We start from the raw sequence: 26,352 nt of genomic DNA, 5'->3' as shown, positions 1-26,352 counted from the left end.
GGCTGTAAAGTGCTTTGGGACGTCATGATGTCGTGAAAGGAGCTATATAAATGTAAATCTTTCTTTCTTTCTTTGCTGTCTGTGGAATCTTTCTTTCTCTTTTCTAACAGGGGATTCAGAAAAAAAACACAAAACTACCCTGGCTATTCACACAAGTTGAAGAGCAGAAAAACACTGAATTTTATGTTTGGAGCACATCATTATGATGCTCTTCAAGCTTGACTGCACCTTCCCTCATAACAGCACATTTCGCCCCTGCTGGTTTCCGTGTGGAGCCCCTCCACCATTTCTGACAAAGAAACCCAAGGTAAAAAAGTCAGAAGAAGCTCAGGGGCTTAGATATTCCACCATATACCTCAGGATACCTCCAGTTTTCTGATTTTATGATGGAATATTTAAAATGGTAGCATGTCCTATATGAGACTAGATGCCTAGCTTGAAAAACGATCAGGAAGAGAAGTTAAAAACAATCTGAACTATCCTCGGGAAACATTAAGCCATCTTATTACCATCTACTGAAAAAATGTGTTCTCTAACTTATTTACTCCTCTAACGGTGGTGTTCTCAAACTATGAGACACAGTAAAAGACAACATGTAAAATAGAACATACAGTTCAATTTAATTATTCCCTACATATTTTCACAGATTAGATGTGTCACATTGACATCTCTGTAATTCATCTAAAATATAATCATTCACTGAAAATGTTCTTACTACGAACAGCGTGGGATGCACATGGAAGGTAAAATTGCTTTAAGCTGCTTTGAGTACATTAATTTCCAAGACACAGGTACTTTGTTGCAGAGATTGATGAACAATTGTCAACAATATTATCTACTCTGACATTTGTGCATTTGTGGGATTTGTAGGCATAAGCTGCTGAAAGGGACTACTGCAAGAATTACTTCAACCCAAGGCTCCGTTAATTGTTCAATGAGTTTATTCAGTGAGTAGTTGAGCCACATAGACCAGGATGACCCAGTTTCAATCCCTGGTCTGTGTTGAGCTAATTGATCTTACCTAGAGTCAATGGAAGGTTTAGCCTCAATGCCCTCGATTAGAGAAGGGAAAATCGACAAGTCTTCTCTTTCCTGATTAGGAACTTTTGCCTCTCAGTCAAAAGGTTTTGAGTTCGAGTCTCACTCCAGACACTTCAGCATATAATCTAGGCTGGCACTTCAGTGCAGTACTGAGAGAGCACTGCACTGTCGGAGGTGCTGTCTTTCACATGAGGTGTTAAACAGAGGCCCTCTTACGTGAATATAAAAGATCCCACAGCACTATTCAGGGAAGAGCAGGGGACTTCTCAGATTGTCCTGGTCAACATTTATCCCTCAACCAAAACTTAAAAATCAGATGATCTGGGCATTTATTTCATTGCTGTTTGTGGGACCTTGCTGAGCACAAATTAGCTGTCACGTTTCCTATATTACAACAGTGACTACACTTCAAAAGTACTTAATTGGCTGTAAAGTGCTTTGGGACGTCTTGAGGTTGTGAAAGATGCTATAGTTATTTCTTTCTTTCTTTCTTCATCTGCAACAAAGAGTAGAGTCTTTCAGGGACAGAAGGGACGGGAGCATTTAGTAAAGGAAATAAAATATTTAGCTTTTTGCAAATGAGTATAGGCAACGTGCTGGCTGTTGCAATGCCTTACGACATTTCTACTTTAACAGAACCATAGTTCTTGAAATCAAAACAGCAGTGACTTGCATTTAACATAATAAACACCCCAATTGCCGGTCCTTGATTGTCACTGGGTCAAAATCCTGGAACTCCCTACTTAACATCACTGTGGGAGTACCTTCACCAATGGACTGCTGTGGTTCAAGAAGAAGGTTCACCATCACTTTCTCAAGGACAACTAGGGATGGACAAAAAATGCTGGCCTTGCTAGTGACGCCCATAGCCCGAATGATTGAGGAGATGGAGGGATTGGATTATGAGGGGAGATTATGTATATTGGGCATGTTTTCACTGGAAAAGAGGAGGATGAGAGGTGATATGATTGCTGTTTTTAGGATTCTAAAGGGGCTAGATGATGTAGACCATGACAAACTATTTCATCTTGTCTAGAACAGTAGAACCAGAGGATGGTAGGTCCTGTTTTAAATTTTCCAAATCGGTTTCCCGCCCGCAGATTGACAGGCTGGCTGGCTGTCGGGTGGGAAGGCCTGTGGCAGGCTGCAGCTGGGGATCGGAGAGGAGGGAGGGAGGGAGGAAGGGAGGAAGGGGTAGATAGTGGGCTGTGGAGGACATGGGGTGGTGGGGAGTTTGATGCTGTGGAGGATATGGGGGGAGGGGGCCCGTGGAGGATATCACGGGGGCTGGGGGAGGCCAGGGAGTAGATCACGGGCCAGGAGGTGGAGATAAGGGTGTGAGGGGCAAGGGGGGGTTTATGCCGAGAGGATATTGGGGGTGGGGGAGAAGTTGGACTTAGGAGGTTGTGAGAAGAGTTAGACAACAGAGATCGTGAGAAGAGTTGGACATCGGAGGTCAGGAGAAGAGTTGGATATCGGAGGTCAGGAGAAGAGTTGGGCATCGGAGGTAGGGAGGGGGGACGGATATCAGGGAGGGGATCGACGACCATGGTGGGGAGGGGGGGTGTTGGATGATCGTGAGGGTCTGATTGCGGCAGGGAAGCTTGGCGAGCCACAGGGAAGCACTCCTGATCCTCCTGGTCCACAAGCTATGCAATAAAAGCACTTACATCATAGATCTAGCCCTTCCCGCCGTCTTTTACCTGCCATGATTCCCGCATCCCAGGAAACCCGTGCTGGAGGCGTTAAATTTGAACATGTCTGAAATTCAATATAAAAACATCTACTTAACACCACATAATCACGTTAATTGTTCCCTTAACTACCCGTATGAAATAATTAAGGCCCCCCCTCCGGCAAGCAGGTTACTCCCCGCATCCAAACGTGCCTCCGTTAAACCTGGAAGTGGGTCCGTGGAGCCGGGTTGCGGCCGTGCTCCAAAAATCGATTATTTTAACTACTCACCCACCCTAACCCACCCGATCTTGATGGTTAGAATTCCCTCTGGATTTCAGTGAGCGAGTGGTCAACCTATGGAACAGGCTTCCTAGGGAGACAGTGGAAGCAGTTAGTATTAGTTCATTCAAATGCAAATTAGATAGATTTCTTTCAGAAAATAACATTTTGGGATACAGCACATAAATAATTTGAAACATGAAATGTGGTAAATATAGCATGCTTGGGAGCAACAGGTGACTTTGGATCTATGGTTCCCAAAGTCATCCACCACTGGGGTTTTCCTTGGGTCATTTCTACGCCTGTTGTAGACTAATTGATTGAATCATAGAATCAAGAATGATGCAGCACAGAAGGAGGCCATTGTGCCCATCGTGCCTGTGCTGGCTCTTTGAAAGAGCTATCCAATTAGTCCCACTCCCCTGCTCTTTCCCCATAGTCCTGCAAATTTTTCCTCTTCAAGAATACCTTTTTAAAAGTTGTTACTGAATCTGGCAGTGCATTCCAGATCATTACAACTCTCTGCGTAAAGTTAGTCAAACATGATTTGCCTTTAACAAATCCGTGCTGGCTTTCATTTATTAACCCAATTTTTTCCAAGTGCCAATTAATTAAGTGATTTGTCAACAATATCATTATTGTTGTATCATGCAACTACCAGGAAGGTAGAAAGCGAATTAGGTGGACCTTGGTTTTTTTTCATCTTGCAATTCCTATGTATTTGTGAAACCAAATGGAAATGGTTTATGGTCTGTGGATTGGTAGCATCCCAGCCATAAGGCAGCCACAACGTTCCTGATCACACTACCTTCCCTGCTCCCCATCCCTCCGTCCCAATCACCCCCGTTTTCCTATTCTGTTTTACTAGATATTTGCTGAACGTGTGAATGTACTAAAAGAGACAGAATGAAACTGTTTCCATGACTCTCTTGTTGTGTTTTACTTATGTTCATACTGGAATTGATTATTTTATTTGAGGCTATGGTATCTCAGCTTACTGTTTGCTCTTAAAAATGTTATTTGTTCTTGGGATATGGGCATTTGTTGCCCATCCCGAGTTGTCCTTGAGAAGGTGGTGGTGGGCCTTCTTCTTGAACTGCTGCAGCCCATGTGATGAAGGTACTCCCACAGTGCTGTTACGTAGGGAGTTCCAGGAATTTGACCCAGCGACAATGAAGGAAATGCGATATATGTCCAAGTTGGGATGATGTAGGGTCAAAAGGTGCAATGTGTTGTTATTTAATTTGGGGAAATGCCTTTTTATCTCCACACGGTTTAATTTTCTATTTAACTTAATGGGCTCTTGTTCCTAAAGAAACTTCAAGCATAAACCGTGGCTTTGTAAAGAAAACAATCATTTATTATATACTAGAAAATCGACATTAGAATTAAACAACATCTTCGGTTTATGCACAATTTATAATTGCTTTTAACAACAATAAAAAGCAACACCTTCTGACTCCCTAAAATGCATACCCTTTTAGAAAGCTAATGGGATAGAAATCGCTGGAACCAACACTCCTCGCCGCTCCATAGATTTATACTAACTCACCACCTCGAATAGGAAGCGGAGAAGAGCCCAGCGTCAGTTCAGGTGAAGCTTGCACCCTGGGAGAAGCGAGAGGAGCGATCTCTCCCCTCAAACAATCAGATTGCAGCATTTTTGACCGCTGCGTTCACTGTCTCTGCAGGCTTGTAGCATTAAACCAGGAAGTGAAAGATACAACAGTCTAAATCAATGTAAGAACAGTTATTGATAGCGAAAAAAGAGAGGATAAGAAATAATTGAATTAAATCAAAGAGGCAGAAAGGAAAAGTAAAACAAAAATTATAAATTTTTTAATTTTTGAAATGTTTTTTATGATCAAAAACTATTAAATAAGGAGTAATGAGACTCCACATTTTTTAAGGTGAATTTTTAGTTGTTTGGCAGTCATTAAGACTTACTACCCTATTAAAACTTAGTTTAGACCTATATTTTTAAGCATACCTATTTGCGTCATTAGTTACTTTCCAGCTGGGCAGATAAGCAAGTTAGCATTTTTTCAATGATTTCTCTGCTTGAAGTGTGCGATGTCCCTTTAATTTGAAGCTGTCATTTCGCCGGCGAACCAGTGGGGAGCAAGTTCCGAATTTCTGTGTTTCACTGCACATGTGTGAATGCCGGAACTTGCTCCTCCATTTTGCCACTAACAACGGAGAGCTCTCCGTTATTGTGGGAGTGATTTCTGCCCCAATGTCTATCTTAGACTAACCTCTTAACAAAAGTTTATACGCATGATTGGCTCAGGCTTATTGCGGTCCTCTAAATATTTTGATGGACATGGGTTGTGGTGTAACACATGGTTTTCTCTTGTAGTCAGGTCAGCCATTCCAGAAGCAATTTGTAAACCTCCATCTAGGTAGAAAGCAGTGAGGTAGCAAAACAGTGATGAAGCAGAGCAGTGAGAAAGCGAACCTTCCTTTAAATGATTGGGTTTTTAGTCCTTTTCATTTTGAACCACAGCTCTGGGGTGATTGCTTGCCAACAATATACTTCTTTAAGTACAATCCCAGAATTGATTGACACTCCATTTGTTTTCTTTCAGCGTCGTTCATGGCGCTATGTTAAATAGATCTCCGGACGATCTGGAGTCAGGCTCTGCAAGTTACTATGGTGATCTGTTCTTCTCTCTGTGGTCTTTAACAAGGTGTAAATTAATAGCCTTTATTTTCAGCCTGCTGGAGACGATTATGCAACTTTCATTTATTATATGTAGTTTTATGATAATAGTATGTGACTTGGAGGGCAACGTGGAAGTGATGATGTTCCCGTGCACTTGCTGCCCTTGCCCTTCTAGGGCTTGTCCTATTTATCTACCTGCCTATCAACTCTCAAATATCTTCCCATGCCATCTTTACTTAACATCCAGCCCGATCTGCTTATCTCTCCCTCTCCTGTTCCATCAGCCATAATACTGTATAATGATTCCTCATCATACAATAAGAGTCAGGGATGCCTGGACAACAAGACGAGTCCATTCTTTCCTGCTTTGTGAAATCTGCTTTTTCCCACTGAGTGCAGAGAATGGTTTCACATTGTAGAGGTATCTGGGACAGTTCTGTTGCCTAGTGGTTTCAATTGATTCTTGTTTAAGAGCAGGAATGAGGAAACATTTGTGAAGAAAGATCTCAGAGGCACACTACAAGAATAAGACTCATTACAGCCCTCCCTATTTGACTGATTGAACTACAACTATCATGATTCTGTACCCCACTCGCCTAATGTCCTTTAGGGAAGAAAACCTGCCGTCCTTACCTGGTCTGGCCTATATGTGACTCCAGACCCACAGCAATGTGGTTGACTCTTAATTGCCCTCTGAAATGGCCTAGCAAGCCACTCAGTTGTAAAACCTCACTAAAAAAAAGTCACAATAAGAATAAAACCGGATGGAGCACCCGGCATCAGACGACTAGGCACCGGACACGACAAAGGCAAACCAAGCCCAGTCGACCCTGCAAAGTTCTCCTCACTAACATCTGGGGACTTGTGCCAAAATTGGGAGAGCTGTCCCACAGATTAGTCAAGCAACAGCCTGACATAGCCATACTTACAGAATCATACCTTTCAGCCAACGTCCCAGACTCTTCCATCACCATCCCTGGGTATGTCCTGTCCCACCGGCACGACAGACCCACCAGAGGTGACGGTACAGTGATATACAGTCAGGAGAGAGCGGCCCTGGGAGTCCTCAACATTGACTCTGAACCCCATGAAATCTCATGGCATCAGGTCAAACATGGGCAAGGAAACCTCCTGCTGATTACCACCTACCGCCCTCCCTCAGCTGATGAATCAGTCCTCCTCCATGTTGAACATTACTTGGAGGAAGCACTGAGGGTAGCAAGGGCACAGAATGTACTCTGGGTTGGGGACTTCAATGTCCATCACCAGGAGTGGCTCGGTAGCACCACTACTGACCGAGCTGGCCGAGTCCTGAAGGACATAACTGCCAGACTGGGCCTGCGGCAGGTGGTGAGCAAACCAACACGAGGGAAAAACTTACTTGACCTCGTCCTCACTAATCTACTTGTCGCAAATGCATCTGTCCATGATAGTATTGGTAGGAGTGACTACCGCACAGTCGTCGTGGAGATGAAGTACTGTCTTCGCACTGAGGACACCATCCAACGTGTTGTGTGGCACTACCACCGTGCGAAATGGGATAGATTCAGAACAGATCTAGCAGCTCAAAACTGGGCATCCATGAGGCGCTGTGGGCCATCAGCAGCAGCAGAATTGTATTCCAGCACAATCTGTAACCTCATGGCCCGGCATATTCCTCACTCTACCATTACCAACAAGCCAGGGGGTCAACCCTGGTTCAATGAGGAGTGTAGAAGAGCATGCCAGGAGCAGCACCAGGCGTACCTAAAAATGAGGTGCCAACCTGGTGAAGCTACAACTCAGGACTACATGCATGCTTAACAGCGGAAGCAACATGCCATAGACAGAGCTAAGCGATTCCACAACCAACGGATCAGATCAAAGCTCTGCAGTCCTGCCACATCCAGTCGTGAATGGTGGTGGACAATTAAACAACTAACCGGAGGAGGAGGCTCTGTAAACATCCTCAATGATGGTGGAGTCCAGCACGAGTGCAAAAGACAAGGCTGAAGCGTTTACAGCCAGAAGTGCCAAGTGGATGATCCATCTCGGCCTCCTCCCGATATCCCCACCATCACAGAAGCCAATCTTCAGCCAATTCGATTCACTCCACGTGATATCAAGAAACGGCTGAGTGCATTGGATACAGCAAAGGCTATGGGCCCCGACAACATCCCGGCTGTAGTGCTGAAGACTTGTGCTCCAGAACTAGCTGCGCCTCTAGCCAAGCTGTTCCAGTACAGCTACAACACTGGCATCTACCCAACAATGTGGAAAATTGCCCAGGTATGTCCTGTCCACAAAAAGCAGGACAAATCCAATCCGGCCAATTGCCGCCCCATCAGTCTACTCTCAATCATCACCAAAGTGATGGAAGGTGTCGATGACAGTGCTATCAAGTGGCATTTACTCACCAATAACCTGCACACCGATGCTCAGTTTGGGTTCCGCCAGAACCACTCGGCCCCAGACCTCATTGCAGCCTTGGTCCAAAAATAGACAAAAGAGCTGAATTCCAGAGGTGAGTGAGAGTGACTGCCCTTGACATCAAGGCAGCATTTGACTGAGTGTGGCACGACAAGGAGCCCTAGAAAAATTGAAGTCAATGGGAATCAGGGGGAAAACTCTCCAGTGGCTGGAGTCATACCTAGCACAAAGGAAGATGGTAGTGGTTGTTGGAGGCCAATCATCTCAGCCCCAGGGCATTGCTGCAGGAGTTCCTCAGGGCAGTGTCCTAGGCCCAACCATCTTCAGCTGCTTCATCAATGATCTTCCCTCCATCATAAGGTCAGAAATGGGGATGTTCGCTGATGATTGCACAGTCTGCTTCATTATTTGAGGGGTTCCATTCGCAACCCCTCAAATAATGAAGCAGTCCGAGCCCGCATGCAGCAAGACCTGGACAACATTCAGGCTTGGGCTGATAAGTGGCAAATAACATTTGCGCCAGACAAATGCCAGGCAATGACCATCTCCAACAAGAGAGAGTCTAACCACCTCCCTTGACATTCAACGGCATTACCATCGCCGAATCCCCCACCATCAACATCTTGGGGGTCACCATTGACCAGAAGCTTAACTGGACCAGCCACATAAATACTGTGGCTATGAGAGCAGGTCAGAGGCTGGGTATTCTGCAGTGAGTGACTCACCTCCTGACTCCCCAAAGCCTTTCCACCATCTACAAGGCACAAGTCAGGAAAGTGATGGAATACTCTCCACTTGCCTGGATGAGTGCAGCTCCAACAACACTCAAGAAGCTCGACACCATCCAGGACAAAGCAGCCCGCTTGATTGGCAACCCTTCCACCACCTTAAACATTCACTCCTTTCACCACCGGCACACTGTGGCTGCAGTGTGCACCATCCACAGGATGCACTGCAGCAACTCGCCAAGGTTTATTCAACAGCACCTCCCAAACCCGCGACCTCTACCACCTAGAAGGACAAGAGCAGCAGGCACATGGGAACAACACCACCTGCACGTTCCCCTCCAAGTCACACACCATCCCGACTTGGAAATATATCGCCATTCCTTCATCGTCACTGGGTCAAAATCCTGGAACTCCCTTCCAAACAGCACTGTGGGAGAACCTTCACCACACGGACTGCAGCGGTTCAAGAAGGCGGCTCACCACCACCTTCTCAAGGGCAATTAGGGATGGGCAATAAATGCCAGCCTAGCCAGCGACGCCCACATCCCATGAACGAATAATAAAAAAATATTAGACCTATACTCCACCATTGTCATCAGTATCAGGACACAAGTGGCTGTCAAATCTTTCTTTCCTTTTTTAAAACAGTACAAATGCCAGTCATTTGCTTGTCATGCTGCTAAAGAAACTTATCCCTGATTTACAAAATAGAGATGTGCATAGACAGAGGAACATTTTGTGTAGTTGCACTTTGTAATTTTTTTTTTATCAAACTGGAAACTCACCCCAAAGCTGTCTGAATTAGACAAAACTAAGGAGACATTTTGTGAGGAAACCTGAATGGCCCAATTCAGGTTTAAGAACATGAGAACATAAGAAATAGGAGCAGCAGTGGTCCATAGTGCCCCTCAAGCCTGCTCCGCCATTCAATAAGATCATGGCTGATCTTGGACCTCAACTCCGCTTTCCCACCTGGTCCCCGTATCCCTTGATTCCCCTCGAGTCCAAAAATCTATCGATCTCAGTCCTGAATATACTCTACATCCACAGCCCTCTGGGGTAGAGAATTCCAAATATTCATGATCGTCTGAGGGAAGAAATTCCTCCTCATCTCAGTCCTAAATGTCCAACCCCTTATCCTGAGACTACGTCCTCTGGTTCTAGACTCTCCAGCTCGGGGAAACATCCTCTCAGCATCTACCGTCAAGCCCTCTTAGAATCTTATAAGTCTCATTGAGATCACCTCTCATTCTCCTAAACTCCAGAGAGTATAGGCCCATTCTACTCAATCTCTCCTCATAGGACAACCCTCTCATCCCAGGAATCAATCTAGTGAACCTTGGCTGCACCTCCTCTAAGGCAAGTATATCCTCTTTATAAAATTTGCATTTTCATTTTGGGTCTCAAAAAAAGTGAAGGGAATTTTGTAAGTAAAGAATAAAAAAATGCCCACAGGGTGGTCAAAACACCTTTAAAGCATGATGATCTTGTTGTCTGGATTAAGTAATAGATGATGACTTATGGAGCAAACAAGGACTGGGTGACAAGTTGGATTATTGTATTGTCCTATCAGCCTACGAGGTCTGTGTTTGAATCCAATGGGCAGGATTTTAAATGGGAAAAATGAGTGGGTTGGGGGAGGGGGAGGCATTGAAAATTGCGACAATTTCAGACCCGCCTCCAACCTACCCATTTCCGGTTTTCACCAGGGCAGGAAACCAATCCGCTCTCAGGTGGCGGGTTGGTCACAAAAACCTTTCAAGGAGACTGCGGGCCTCCATTTCTTCAGATTTTGTGATTTTAGCTTCGGCGGCCCAGGATTCCTGAGCTTTCTCCTTCACGCTGCGTGAGAGGAGGGGAGAAGGCCTGAAACTGCAGGTAAGTGCCTTTATAGCACAGCTTGTGGTCCCGGAGGAGCAGGACTGCTTCCCCCAGACCGAACAAGCCTACCTGTATCCACCCCCTACGATCGCGACCCCACCCAACAACTGCAACCCACCCCAATGATCACGACCCTCCCAACCATTGCGACCCCCCCCCAACAATCACGACCACCTCCCAACAATCGTGACCCCCACGATGACCCCGATCTTGACCCCCCTCGGTGACTGATCCCTGATGACTAACCCCTCCCCCCGATGACTGACCCCCGATAACTGACCCCCAATGACTGAACCTCACTGACTGACCCCCTGACGTCTGACCCCAATAATTGACCCCCCCGATGACTGACCCCCAATGACTGAACCCCTGGATGACTGACCCCTCCCCCGATGACTGACCCCCACTGACTGACCCCCCGATGTCTGACCCCAATGACTGACTCCCCGATGATTGACCCCTCCACCGATGACTGACCCCCGCTGACTGACCCCCCCCCCCAATGTCTAACCCCAATGACTGACCCCCCCGATGACTGAACCCCCGGATGACTGACCCCTCACCCGATGACTGACCCCCACTGACTGAACCCCGATGTCTGACCCCAATGACTGACTCTCCGATGATTGACCCCTCCACCGATGACTGACACCCGCTGACTGACCCCCCCCCCCGATGTCTGACCCCAATGACTGACCCCACCGATGACTGACCCCCCCCCCCACCGGTGACCAATTGTCCACCGGTGACCCCCATGCCCCTCCATACCCAGCCATGCCCCTCAATGCCCCCCATGCCCTCTGCCCCCATCCATATAATCTAAGACTTACCTGTTCACATACCACTTCCTTGCTCTTCTCCCATCCGACTGAGACCAGCCTGTCAATCAGGCCGGCCTGTTGGCCAGGAAGCCATCAAAAAATAAATAAAAGACGTCCTTACGTCAAAAGCATACACCGCCGCTCCCCCCAGCCTACCTGGCTCCAGGCTAGCATTATGCCCGATGAATCAAAGTTCAGTTCCTAAGGAAACCTCGGTCAGGGAAGATCCCTAAAGAACAAAACATGTCCACTGGTGTGTCATGACCCAACCTAACTTGAAGAATGACCTTTGTGGCAGATACCAGAGGACAATTGACAACATGCCCCTCAAGGAGAGCAGGAAAAATGACAAAACAAGTTCTGTAAAAAGGCAGAGAAAACAAAAAAAGTGTGCAAGCATTTGGTGGAGATCGTCAGCAGTACAAATGGAGTAAGTTCAATAAATGTACTGGTGAGCATCGGAATGGTGAACGTGAGTTGCAGTTCAAGGTCTCAGATCAAGATGAGCCAGCTCATTCTGGTGTAAACAATTAACTGGTTGGGGCAAGAGGCAAACCCAGGAAGAACCTGTTTTGTTTGTGTACAAATTATTGGGGGAATTTTTACCCACCTCAGGATGGAATGGGCAGAGGGGTGGGGGGAGGATAAAATTTCAAAAATCGGAAACCCGATCCCAACCCGCCTCCAAAGCACTCACTTTTAGTTTTAACGGAGGCAGGTTGGGGAGAGCGGACGAGTAACCTGCTCTCGAGGGGCGGGTCAGTTATTTAAATCTGTTAAATGAGACTGCATGCCTCAAATTTTACCAGAGTTTAACATTTAACAGCTGCGGGCCGGATTTCCCAGGGCTCAGGAAACCCGGCAGCTGAAGGGAGGTGAGAACGGTCGGATCCACAAGGTAAGTGCCTTTCCAGCACTGCTTGCGGGCCTAGAGGAGCAGGTGTGCTTCCTGCCGACCCCTCCCCGTGATTGGCCTCCCATCCCACGATTTGATCTCCACCCCAGCCTCCACGATCTCCCCCCCCGACCTCCACAATCTCCCCGCCAACTTCCATGATCTTCCCACGACCTCCAATCTCCACCCCGGCCTCCACAATCTCCCCCACGACCACCATGATCTCCCCTTCAACCTCCATGATCTTCCCACGACCTCCGATCTCCCCTCCGACCTCTGATCTCCCCTCCAACCTCCGACCTCCACGATCACCTCCCCTACCTCCATGATCTCTTCCCCTGCCTCCACGATCTCCTGCCCCCACCCCACCCCGACCCTGGCCTCTCTAGCAATCCTGCTTCCCTTCCTGCGATCCATAGGAGATAGGAGCAGGAGTAGGCCATTCAGCCCCTCGAGGCTGCTCCGCCATTTAATGAGATCATGGCTGATCTGATTTTTACCTCAACTCCACTTTACCGCTCTTTCCCCAAATCCATTGACTCCCTTGCTAATCAAAAATTAGTCTAACTCAGCCTTGAATGTATTCAATGACTCAGCCTCCAAAGCTTTTTGAGGTAAAGAATTCCAAAGATTCATGACCCTCTGGGAGAATAAATTCCTCCTCATTTCCGTCTTAAACGGGCGACTCCTTATTCTGAGACTACGCCCCCTAGTTTTAGATTCCCCCATTCTCTCAGCATCTACCCTATCGAGTCCCCTCAGAATCTTGTCTGTTTCAATAAGATCTCCTCTCATTCTTCTAAACTCCAATGAGTGTGGACCACACCTGTTCAATCTTTCCTCATAAGACAACCCTTCCATGCCCTGAATCAACCAGTGAACCTTTTCTGAACTGACTCCAATGCAAGTATGTCCTTCCTTAAATAAGGGCATCAGAAGTGTATGCAGTGCACCAGGTGTGGTCTCACCAGCACCCTGTACAGTTGTAGCATGACTTCCCTGCTTTTATACTCCATCCCCCTAGAAATAAAGGCCAATATTCCGTTTGCCTTCCGGATTACCTGCTGCACCTGTATGTTGACTTTTTGTGTTTCATGTACGAGGACATCCAGATCCCTCTGTACTGCAGCATTTTGTAGTATTTCTCCATTCAAATAATATATTGCTTTTTTGTTTTTCCTCCCAAAGTGGATGACTTCACATTTTCCCACATTATATTCCATCTGCCAAATTTTTGCCCATTCGCTTAACCTGCCAATATCCCTTTGCAGACACTTTGTGTCCTCATCGCAACTTGCTTTTCCACCTATCTTTATATCATCAGAAAATTTGGCCACAAGACACTCTGTTCCTTCATCCAAGTCATTGATATATATTTTAAGTAGTTGAGGCCCCAGCACTGAGCCCTGCGGCACCCCACTAGTTACAGATTGCCATTTTGAAAATGACCTTTTTATCCCGACTCTTTGTTTTCTGTTAGTTAGCCAATCCTCTATCCATACCAGTATATTACCCCCAACACCATGAGCTCTTATCTTGTGCAGTAATCTTTTATGTGGCACCTTATCAAATGCCTTTTGGAAATCCAAATATACTGCATCCATTGGTTCCCCTTTATCCACCCTGCCCGTTGCTTCCTCAAAGAGCTCTAATAAATTTGTCAGATATGATTTCCCCTTCATAAAACCATATTGACTCTCCTTGATTGTATTATGAGTCTCCAAATGTCCTGCTACTACTTCCTTAATGAATTCTAGCATTTTCCCAATGACAGATGTTAGGCTAACTGGTCTATAGTTACCTGCTTTCTGTCTCACTCCCTTCTTGAATAGGGGTGTTACGTTTGCAGTTTTCCAATCCGCTGGGACCTTTCTAGAATCTAGTGAATTCTGGAAGATTACACCCGAGGCATCCACTATCTCTGTAGCCGCTTCCTTTAAGACCCTCGGATGCAAGCCATCAGGTCCAGGGGACTTGTCAGCCTTTAGACCCATTAGTTTGCCTAGTACTTATTCTCCAGTGATCGTGATTGTTTTTAGTTCCTCCCTCCCCTTTGCCCCTTGATTTTCTACCATTATCGGTATATTATTAGTGTCTTCTACTGTGAAGACAGATACAAATTCCTCTGCCATTTCCTCCTTTTCTATTATTATTTCCCCAGTCTCATCCTCTAAGGGACCAATGTTTACTTTAGCTACGCTCTTCCTTTTTGTATACTTGTAGAAGCTTTTACTGTCAGTTTTTATATTTCTTGCTAGTTTACTCTCATAATTTATTTTCTCCCGCTTTATTATTCTTTTAGTCATCCTTTGCTGGTTTTTAAAGTTTTCCTAATCTTCGGGCTTACCAGTAATCTTTGCCATGTTGTATGCTCTTTCTTTTAACCTGATACCATCCTTGACTTCCTTAGTTAGCCGCGGTTGGTTCACCCTTTTTGTGGAGTCTTTCCTCCTCACAGGGATATATTTTTGTTGCGAGTCATAAAATATCTTTTTAAATGTTTGCCACTGCTTATCCACCATCATGCCATCTAATCTGTTTACCCAGTCCACTATAGCCAATTCCACCCTCAATCCTTTATAATTGCCCTTATTTAAGTTTAATACAGTAGTTTCAGACCCAAGATCCTCGCTCTCAAACTGGATGTGAAATTCTATCATGTTATGATCACTGCTTCCCAAGGCATCCTTTACTTTGAGATCATTAATTAATCCTGATCCTGCCCTCCATATTCCACCGACCCCCCTCCCGATCATCCTCCCTCCCCCCTACTATACGATCTAACCCCAGCCTCCATGATCTCCCCCCCTGACATCCATAATATCCTCCTGGCCTCCACAATCTTCACCCAACCTCCGATTGCCCCCCTGAGCTCCAATTTCCCCCTTGGCCTCCACGATTTCTCCTTCAATCTCTCCCCCAGGCCTCCGACCTCCACAATCTCCCCCAACCCATGATTTCTCCCTCCCTCCTCTCCGCTCCCCGGCTGCGACCTACCAGTGCAGTCTTTCACATGAGACATTAAACCGAAGACCCGTCTGCCCTCTCAGGTGGACATAAAAGATCCCATGATACTATTCTGAACAAGAGCAGGGAATTTCTTCCCGATGTCCTGGCCAATATTGATCCCTCAACCAACATCACTAAAATGAGATGATCTGGTCATTATCTCATTTCTGTTTGTGGGATCTTGCTGTGCAAAAATTGGCTGCCGCGTTTCCCTCATTACAACAATGTCTACACTTCAAAATTAATTCATTGGCTGTGAAGTGCTTTGGGACATCCTGAGGTCATGGAAGGCGTTATATAAATGCAAGTCTTTCTTTTCATTTTCCCAGTGGGCGCATCTCGCCCCAGTGTGGATTTTCAGGGCCAGTAAGGGGATGGCAGAGGTTGTTGGCCTTAGATCAATCATGCTCAGCAAATGCACAAGTCAAAGCCTTCATCACTCCAGCTGTCTGTGCATTGATCTTTGAAGTTGGTTTTTAGTTTTAAATTAGACATTCAGTTATACATGCATTCCTTTAGCTTGGATGCTTTAATTTTTTTAAAAATTCTTCAGATCTCTTCACCTCTAGGTTTTTCTTTCTTTGTAGAAAGAATTTAATTGATTTTTCCACAGAATGCTTCCCTACAGAACCAAGGTCGAATTGATTCACACTCAGTCGAGTTATTACAATGAAAAGACTGACAGGAGAGACTCTTTGGGTAGGGAGGTTTCCAAGTATCGAACATTATGTTCCTTAATGATGATATTGTTTGTACAAACGACAGCAAGAATGCAGCAATTTCCAATCAGCAGCAGTTTGAAACCCATCTTGTGAGAATTTAAAACATCTAATCAGAGCTCATATATGACAATCACAGTTTGGCACATGAACAAGCACAGATCAGCCTCCCGACCTCTTAACACACAGCTTGTCCAGTAATTTATACACTCAATTTAATCCGTGTCTATACTGAGGTCAGTTCTCTCATTCTCACATCAGCAATGAAAATCAATAGTTATTACTTGAGGCAAAATAAAAGAAGGCAATTACTAGAAAGCAGATTTTCCTTATTATTGCAAATTGCAGTGTTCTCTCACTCATCCCTTTATGTGTTAATGCAACACCTGATGTAAATGCTTCAGACTTTGGAGTTAGTGGCCCCTAAAATCCACAGCCATTCCAGCCTACTCCCATCGTAACTTTGATTGGAAACTGATGAACAGCGGATCAAGGAAGTTGTGCTTCTTGGACATGTTGTTCAGGAGGTTATGTCCAGGAAGGTGACGATCTTTGGCTTGGGAGCATCACTCCCACAATTGGCTTCCCAAGCAGCACGCCTTGGAAGGTATAACAAGCCAGGTGAATGCAATCACTACCACCGAGCAATAGGGAGAAGGTTTCCTCATGTCAGCAAATCTACCAAAAACTTGCCTTCGAAGGCAGTGCCAAGAGGACCAACATCACAGGGCCACAGGAATTTAAAAGAAATTAAATTGCCTGCCCGATGCAAATGGGTGAGTAACTCACCTGCCTATTTTCCAAGGGATGCTGCCTAAATATGCAAATAGGAGACCTATGTCAGTTGTAGGACCCTGATTGCAAATTTCAGTTACAAATGGGCGGACTGTCCATAGGAAACCACTCAAAAAAGGTCAAAGAAATTTTTAATTTTATTTTTGTGCAGCCAGGCCAAAACTCATCCCAAAGAAGTTGCTCTCTTTGCAGGTTGGTGAGAGTGACAATTGGAAAAAACATATCTGTTTTTCAGTACTTACAGATAAGCAATAGCTTTGATTGTGAAAGTCTACCTGCGTCATACCCTATTGATACCTACCCTTTAGTTCTCTCCACAGAAGACACTAGAGTATCTGAGAAGATCTGCAATGGCATACCACAAATTGAAACATAAGCCATTCACACAAACAGCATAACGTAGTGAATCGCTGTCGGAGGATATAGCTTCTCTTTTGGTATCAGGATCCCTATAGAGAACTTGCAGGCCTAATGAACCTGATGGGTAAATAGAAGGAGCAGGAGATGTAGTGATCAGTAATGTCCACCCTCAATGTGAGATTGGTGTTGGTCCACCAACAAAATATTTATACTGTCAAGATTACCATTCACACAGTGATGAGCAAGAGGCTGGAAAGGGCATAAAGATCCAACTCAGAGATGAAAATTTTCATCTGACCTCATAATGTGTTGGAGCACTAATTGACAGCACTGCAGTGCACACTGGAGAGAATGTCAACCAACACGATGGCAGTAATGGAATCCTCCAGTGATCAAAGTAACAAAGGGGTGTCATTCCAAAACACATCCCTTCATCATCATCTCACCCCAGATGGCATGTTTACAGTTGGATGAACCAGTCATACTGCTGCCAGAAGGGGGGCATAAAGGACACATCACAGGTACATGGGTACAAGATGAAAAGTACATTGGTGTCATAGGGATTTGGCACATTTAACACATTCACAGAATCAATACATTGGTCTATATTACCTTCTTTGCCTTTATCCTCTTTATTACATATACTTTTCAGTAGGTGTAGAGGTAAAAGTATATTCAGTTGATGGGAATGATTACTGAAAGGAGTAAGATAAAGTCCTATTGCAGATCATTTATTTTATCCTGCAATAGTTCTATGTACATGTATAATCTTTCATGTGGGTGCAAGATTTGAATGATGAGTTTGTAGATATGACCTAAAATTAGCCATACCAGTGAATGATATTTTCCACCTTGGCATGGGAGATTCCCTTAACTAATGTGGGCACTGGTCAGATTTTTCCGTGACATCCCATTTTTCCTGTATCGCCAGCAAAAGAACAATGGAACACTGGAAGCCATGATAAAACTAATGTTATGTTGTAATCCTCCTACTAGTTTATTGAAACATTTGGCTGATGCAAGATAGTTGTGGATCCACTTAAAGCAGTCCATTTCAGTACTGGGAAACTGCAATGTGACTATAATCGACTGGATTCATACATTGAACAATGGCCTTAACTCCTGCTAATGTCAAAATTTGAAACCCACATTTGAAATGGGAATTGCACTGAACAATTATTTTACTGAGCATAGATTTGCTATTTCCAGATTTTAAAGCTGTAAAAAAAATGTATGGGATCTTAGGTTTTATAGATAAGGGCACAGAATGCAAAAGCGAAGATACAATGCTAAACTTATACAAATTATTAGTTAGGCTGCAGTGAGAATATTGTATCCAATTTTGGCAACTGTACTTTAGGAAGACTATCAAGGCCATCGAGATGATGCAGAAGAGATTCACTGAAGTAATATTGGGATGAGAAGCTTTAGTTTTGAGGAGAGCTTAGAGAAACTGGGTCCCTTTTTTATCAGAAGCAAGATGCTTATGAAGAGATCTGATAGAGATGTTCAAATTTGTGAGGGGTTGATGAGGTAAATGAGAAAAACTATTTCTACTGCTCAGTGAGTTGGTCACTAGAGAGCATAACTTTAGGATCATTACTAAAAAAACAAACGGAGAAATTTGAATTTTTTTTACGTACAGTATTATTAGGACGTGGGATACCCCTCCAGAAACAATGGTGGTAGTAGAATCCATAATTGCTTTTAGGAAGGAAGTGGATAAATATTTGAAATGGAAAAATGTGAAAGGGAATGGAGAAAGGGCAGGGGAAATAGGACAAAGTGGATAGCTCTTTCAGAAAGCCTGCACAGGCATGATGGACCGAATGGCTTCCTTTTATGCTGTAAAAATCTATGATTCTTTGTCTGTAGGCAGTCATAAAAAATTACTGGATCTAGAAAACTCATCTCCTTGATCACTAACGAGACCACACACTTTATGAAATCTTTGCTTCTAACAAAAGCATACTTGTGACCCTGGGTTTCTTTCAACACATTCAAGATAGATTCAATGAAATCAGAGAAAGGAAGAAGCTATCTAGAGAAGACAAGGATCTTACAAAATAAAGCAAGAAGGATTTTGGTCTAAAGCCAGTGGCACGGTTACTTTTGGCCAACTTGGGGGGGGTGGCAAACGCAAGATTGGGGAGTGCTGACTTACCTAGTCTGAAAGCTGAGCTCTGGGAAACCATGCAGACTTGCAGGCCGCACCTGGAGGTTGAAGATGGGTGACAGAGGCTTCTGGGAGTGAAATGGAGGTGGTCCTCCAGAGCCACTTTATCCAACCTCAAAATGATTTGGGGAGGATATTTTGACCCCCTGGCCACCAACTGGCTTCGCCACAGTCTAGAACGTATTATTTTTACTGGGTACATTTGCTTGTATTTTTGTACTGATTAGTAAGGTTTAGTACATGATGTACTGCGATTAACAGTTCTGGGAAATTTCATGGAGCTTTTCAGAATGTGTTGAGTATTGTTTTCTTCAGAAGCTTAAATATGGTGACAGATCATTTAAAATTGATTTCATTAGTTGAATGGTAATAGGTTGAAGGGGAGTAGATGTATCTTATACTAATTAGTTCAATAGCGCTGTGATTTAACATAAGCTAAACAAGCAACTACTGCTCCTATAAGAGGCTATGATGAACATGTTAATTAGCCAAGTGACCTTGTTTAACAAATTTGTTCTCAGTGTTGGAGTCGCTGAGCTAAGTTGCATTCTTTTTGTGCATATACAGATTTTTGTGGCAAAGTGTATTGCGTATGTGTCACATCACATATATTCTATCCTGCATTTTTCCACTTTAGCATATGTTTCAATTATATTTAGGGGGGAAATTGGTCCGTAATGTGTTCTAATGGTGCATACAATGCAACAAAGAGTCAGTGTGCGTTCTGAGGTTCTCAGGAAACTTGCCAAAAGCAGTAGTAATTCATCTGAGACACCAAGGAGGTGTAAAGCTCATTTTAATGATTCCGAATCGGACTTTGTTGCGGTTGAAGTTTTCTTTTTAAATGGAAGAAACCATGAAGAGAGAATTGAGCTCCAAGCAGAAAGAGAGGGGGAAAACAGCATAATTAAACAGGCGAATGGAGACATAAGAATAAAATGGAATAAATGATGAAAAATAATAGAAAGAAATTGACAGGGAGAGAGTTACAGAGAGAGAAAGGGGAATAACAATATGAGATTCAGTTTATTTATACGATGGTCCTGATGAGAGTAGTGAGAGGTTATGCAAGAAGATTTTTATTTGATTATGCACGGAAAATTAATTTAAAAGTACCAGTTTGTACACAAGGGAAATGTTTTTCATTCTTTGAATGGATATTAATTTTGCATAGTAACCACAGCCTAGAAATCATTGTTGGCGATATTAGTGAGTAAACAGTTAGGCACTCACCGCTAGTATCGTCACTGTAGAAATTTAAGAAATACCGACTTTAATATTCACACTAATCCAAAATTAGAACATCGCTAACAATGATTTCCAGGATATGGTTGCCATGCAAAATTCATTTACGTTCAAATAATCAGAAAGAGTTCCCTGATGTATTAAAACTGATAGTCCTCTTTCTGCTACTTTAAGGCAGGCGTTATGTGCTTTATTTTGTATTGGTTAATACATCAATTAAAATAGCGGCTGCAGAATGTCACACGGACACATTAAGCATTTGGACAGTAATATCATCAGCACTCATTTTATACGCTCATATCCCGAGGCATAAGGACATCTGTAATCTCTGGTCTTCAGAACAGTATACAGGTTGCATTTTAAACTGGCAGATCAGTTATTACTTTCATATTGAAATGAAATGCACGCTTACTGTATTCTAACTAGCAATCTGTAGATTTAAACATTGCTGACTTCAATATTCCCCACTAATTCCAAACCAGAATGCAGATAGTCTGAAACCAAAAGTCACTAGGTGTACTTAAAGAAAATTAATTTCATTAGCCACAAAGTCCGACTGTTTATGGAGTCGATGGACATTTCAGACACTTCATTGGAATTCCCACTTCTCAACAAATCATGCAAGAATCTCTCACAATAAAAGATGACTGTAGAGCTGTGTTTATAGCTAGCAGAGTGACTTTAACTGGCAGAAGGGCATTTGCGTATCATTTAAGTATTGTATAATTTAACTTTTTTCCCTTAATATAGCATATACTGCTTTTTATTTGTTTGCCTTTTCTTCGCTGTGAATATTTTTGCTGTCGCTATGTGGATTTTCTCCCTTTGCTTTTCCCCTACTAATTTAAATCTACGTACGTTTCCCTTATTTTGTTTTTCCTGAGGCATGGAACCAGCCTCCTTATTGAGCTGCAAGAGCAGAGGCAGGAGAGGCTTCAGGGAGCATGAAATCAGGCACCCATCAGAAACGTATCAGCCGCATTTAGAATTACTCTATCCAGCGGGTATATCGCCAGTGTCAAAGGAGCAATGCTTGAGGAAGCTGCAACAGCATTCATTGAGTAGATAGATTCCCCATTTTTTCTTCTTATGTAAGCATGTCATATTTGCTCAGATCAAATTTCATCTGCCATTGACTCCCACATAACATACTTCGTCTAACTCATTTTGTAGGTTGTCAGTATCGGCGGTTCTGTCTAGTTTGATATCATCTGCAAATTTGACTAATTTTTGTTGAGTTTCTGAATCCAGTAGTTAATGTAAATTAGAAATATTAGGAGACCCAACACCAATCATTGGGAACCCCAATCAACAGCCCCTACCCCACCCTGATATAACTGCTTTAACAGGTACCTGCTGCTTAGCCCATTTCTTATCCATTCCTACCTTTTACCCTATATCCCCATTGCTTTGTGCTTAACTTGTAGCCTTTTATGAGGAACTTTGTCAAATAGTTTTTGAAGACTAGATAGACTTTAACATAAGGTTTTCCAAGCAGAATCTTCCCCTTCTAAATTCACATTGGCTGCAATTTATTAGGTTATTACACAGCTGGTCCTTAAATTTACCCCTGAGAAGTAATCCCATTATTTGTCACTGTATTTAAGTAAGACTAATGGGTCACCTGTGCCTACTTTGTCACTGTTTCTGAAAGCATGCATCATGTTAGCCTACTTTTAATCCACTGGGACCTCCATAGTGCTTGATTCCCTCATAATGACTGTCAGTGCCTCACTAATCTCCTCCCTTGTCTTTCTTAGTACTCTCTGGGATCAATACCATCATTCCCTGGGCGATTTATTTATTTTTTACTATCTTTGCTTTCAGTCCTGTTTAAATCAATTTTGTGCGCCCTTTCTTTTCAGTGGGCATGGTAGAATGGAAGGAAGACCTCTGGTGAATAAGAGTTATGCTTACGTTAGTGTGGCTCAAGTCTCCACTGAGAAACCTCATACTGAGGCTGTGAATAGGAATGAAAACAAAGGGCTGACTATCAGAGAACAGCTTTTCAGGGTCCTGAAGCAATGTTTCCTGCTGTCTAAATCAGTGAGAAGATACTTTAAAATATGTCCCCAAACATGTCAGACAGGTCGTGGGAAGGGAGCACAGTAGCTGGAGCATGACGCAGATGAGGAAGATTATGAAGATGATCAAGAGAAAGCAGTTGGAGTTATTGGCCTAAGAAAGACATAAAGATTTCTTTCCTTATTCAATTATGTGCCCTGTGTTGTAAAACACAATTGAGAAACAAAGAGATACGGCAGCTATTAACAGTAGCTCACTATACATACTATATAGCTTCCCATCACAGTTGAATTTTTAAGCAGTTGTTATTGCTTTCAAAATATGCAAATATCCAAACTAGATTTTTCAATCTCCCTGTAATCACAATGCTCTTGGAAATATGTCTTTCATACAAAATAGCTGTAAAATAGTGTTTAATCCCATTAGTATGTTTTATGGTAGCTACAGCTATTATTTCCTGATCACAGTTTCATCAGTTGTCTGACTGAACTGCTGTTTTCCCAGTTAGCAACCAAACAATGTTTATTATTTGCATATTGCAGTGAAGTGCAAAACCTGCCCATGCTGGCACATTTGGTATAGTTTAGTATTGAGACTTAGATACGTAAATAAAGAATCCAAGCAACATTTCAGTACTTCACATCCTGTTTATTTTTGCAATGTACAGTGCCTTTAGTTATTTAACATTAACGCCCCACCATTTCTCCCTTTTGCACTCCATGTAGAAGTGCCATGGAATCTACTTCATGTGTGACTGCCTGGAAGACCTGCTACTGAGTCCCACTGGATTGCGGCAACACCTCCAGATGTTGCGGTCACATTGGGACCTGCAGATTTGCCTGCAATGTTGGCCATCATCCAAAAGCTCTGCACTCTTCCTTAGGGGAATTGTAGTGCCACCCACCAGAGAAGTAGGTGACAGATGCTACAAGCCAACGTATGTTCCCTTGCTGGAGGCTAATTCCTTATAAAGGCTTTTGATTTCACAGAGTAAAAGTTTTTGGCCTTTTATGAGGTCTGTGATACCCTGTCTATAAAGGCACAACAGTATTGTAGGATTTCTCCTCTCTCTTGTTCAGAATACAGAAGTTCATGGATCAAGCATGAAACTAGTTATTTTCTAACTTTAAAGAATTTAAATTAACACACAGACATGACAGCTTTTACCTGAAAGAAAGTAGTAGCTTCTCATTCAACTTTTTTCTAGTGAATATTATTCAAGATAAAGGATTGATCAGGATTGGCAAATAAGAAGGTTCCTCTCCTACACCATCTTGTTCTGATGTCGCAAGTGGTTCGCCTGAAAACACTTGTAGAATTGGCTTTTATATGTTTTCCCTTCAAAATCTGCTGTTAAACATCATACCATATATGGGTTGTTTTCTAATTCTATCACTAAAGAATTTCTTATCAGTTTCCAGGCCCTGCTTCCTGTTTTTGCAACTGGCAGCATTGTTTCTTTTTACCAGAGTCAGTCCTACCTACTGTCTCAGCAAAACTGCATTCTGCCAGTATTATAGTAAACAAAAATCATATGATCCTTTTCAAGGCATGTCAATGGCTTAATTTCCCGGCATTCTGATTTTGCTTAAGTTGACAGTTCTTTGTTCTGTTACCAAGTAATCAAGGATTTCAAGTCCATTCTTTTAGCCTTCTTTAAAAACAAGTATTAAAAGTCTATATTGAAAAGTCCAAAAACCTTCAGTAACAATGCTAATGTTCCCAAGACACAAAGCTGTACATGTAAGTCATAGCACTATCCAGTACAGATGTCACTGTGATTGCATTTACACTACGAACAGTGGCATCAGTGTGAAGTGGTTTCACTTCATAGCATGTCTGCAATTTTGCAACATTTTTTTTTATTCGTTCATGGGATGTGGGCATCGCTGGCAAGGCCAGCATTTATTGCCCATCCCTAATTGCCCTTGAGAAGGTGGTGGTGAGCCGCCTTCTTGAACCGCTGCAGTCCGTGTGGTGAAGGTTCTCCCACAATGCTGTTAGGTAGGGAGTTCCAGGATTTCGACCCAGCAACGATGAAGGAACGGCGATATATTTCCAAGTCGGGATGGTGTGTGACTTGGAGGGGAACGTGCAGGTGGTGTTGTTCCCATGTGCCTACTGCCCTTGTCCTTCTAGGTGGTAGAGGTCATGGGTTTGGGAAGTGCTGTCGAAGAAGCCTTGGCAAGTTGCTGCAGTGTATCCTGTGGATGGTACACACTGCAGCCACAGTGCGCCGGTGGTGAAGGGAGTGAATTTTTTTGGTGGTGGATGGGATGCCAATCAAGCGGGCTGCTTTGTCCTAGATGATGTCGAGCTTCTTGAGTGTTGTTGGAGCTGCACTCATCCAGGCAAGTGGAGAGTATTCCATCACACTCCTGACTTGTGCCTTATAAATGTAAGGAATCTTACAACACCAGGTTATAGTCCAACTGTTTTATTTGAAAATCACAAGCTTTCGGAGGCTTTCTCCTTCGTCAGGTGAGTGAGTGTGGGATTCCATGGAAGGTTACCGCATTTATATTCAGAGAACAATACCTGGTGATTACAGATAATCTTTCCAACTGCCCGTTGTCAAGGCAATCAAAGTGTTCAGACAGAGTGATGTTACCTACAGGACCACCGAATACACAAACAGCCAGAACACAAAACAGAGAGAGAGAGGGAGAGAAACCTCCCAGTCGGGGAACACTTCAGCAGTCAAGGACATTCAGCCACCGATCTTCGGGTAAGCGTTCTCCAAGGCGTCCTTCGAGACACACAACGCAAAATCGTCGACCAGAAATTGATAGCCAAGTTCCGCACCCATGAGGACGGCCTCAACCGGGATCTTGGGTTCATGTCACGCTACACGTAACCCCACCAGCGAAAAAAAGTTATCTGTTTTTAACACAATGGGTCATTCTCTGTCTTTCTCTTCCTTTCAGATGTTTCTCTCCCTCTCTCTCTCTGTTTTGTGTTCTGGCCGTTTGTGTATTCGGTGGTCCTGTAGGTAACATCACTCTGTCTGAACACTTTGATTGCCTTGACAACGGGCAGTTGGAAAGATTATCTGTAATCACCAGGTATTGTTCTCTGAATATAAATGCGGTAATCTTCCATGGAATCCCACACTCGCTCACGTAACGAAGGAGAAAGCCTCCACAAGCTTGTGATTTTCAAATAAAACAGTTGGACTATAACCTGGTGTTGTAAGATTCCTTACATTTGTCAACCCCAGTCCATCACCGGCATCTCCACATCTTGTGCCTTGTAGACAGTGGAAAGGCTTTGGGGAGTCAGGAGGTGAGTCACTCGCCACAGAATACCCAGCCTCTGACCTGCTGTTGTAGCCACAGTATTTATGTGGCTAGTCCAGTTAAGTTTCTGGTCAATGGTGACCCCTAGGATGTTGATGGTGGGGGATTCGGCGATGGTAATGCCATTGAATGTCAAGGGGAGGTGGTCATTGCCTGGCACTTGTCTGGCGCGAATGTTACTTGCCACTTATCAGCCCAAGCCTGCATGTTGTCCAGGTATTGCTGCATGCAGGCACGGACTGCTTCATTATCTGACGGGTCGTGAATGGAACTGAACACTGTGAAATCATCAGCGAACATACCCATTTCTGACCTTATGATGGAGGGA

General features: G+C 43.8%; 1 long non-coding RNA gene across 1 annotated transcript; it reads right to left on the bottom strand.

The window, feature by feature from the left end:
* Nucleotides 1-1,468: 1,468 nt before the first annotated feature.
* On the bottom strand, nt 1,469-24,011 carry LOC137322551 (uncharacterized). Its single transcript, XR_010963169.1, has 3 exons — nt 23,893-24,011; nt 2,745-2,802; nt 1,469-1,537 (listed from the first exon to the last, which is right to left on the bottom strand). It is a non-coding gene; the product is annotated as an uncharacterized lncRNA (long non-coding RNA).
* Nucleotides 24,012-26,352: the final 2,341 nt, after the last annotated feature.

The sequence above is a fragment of the Heptranchias perlo genome, chromosome 6 (assembly GCF_035084215.1).
Source record: "Heptranchias perlo isolate sHepPer1 chromosome 6, sHepPer1.hap1, whole genome shotgun sequence".
NCBI lineage: Eukaryota > Metazoa > Chordata > Chondrichthyes > Hexanchiformes > Hexanchidae > Heptranchias > Heptranchias perlo.
This window is presented reverse-complemented; position numbering and strand designations above follow the sequence as displayed.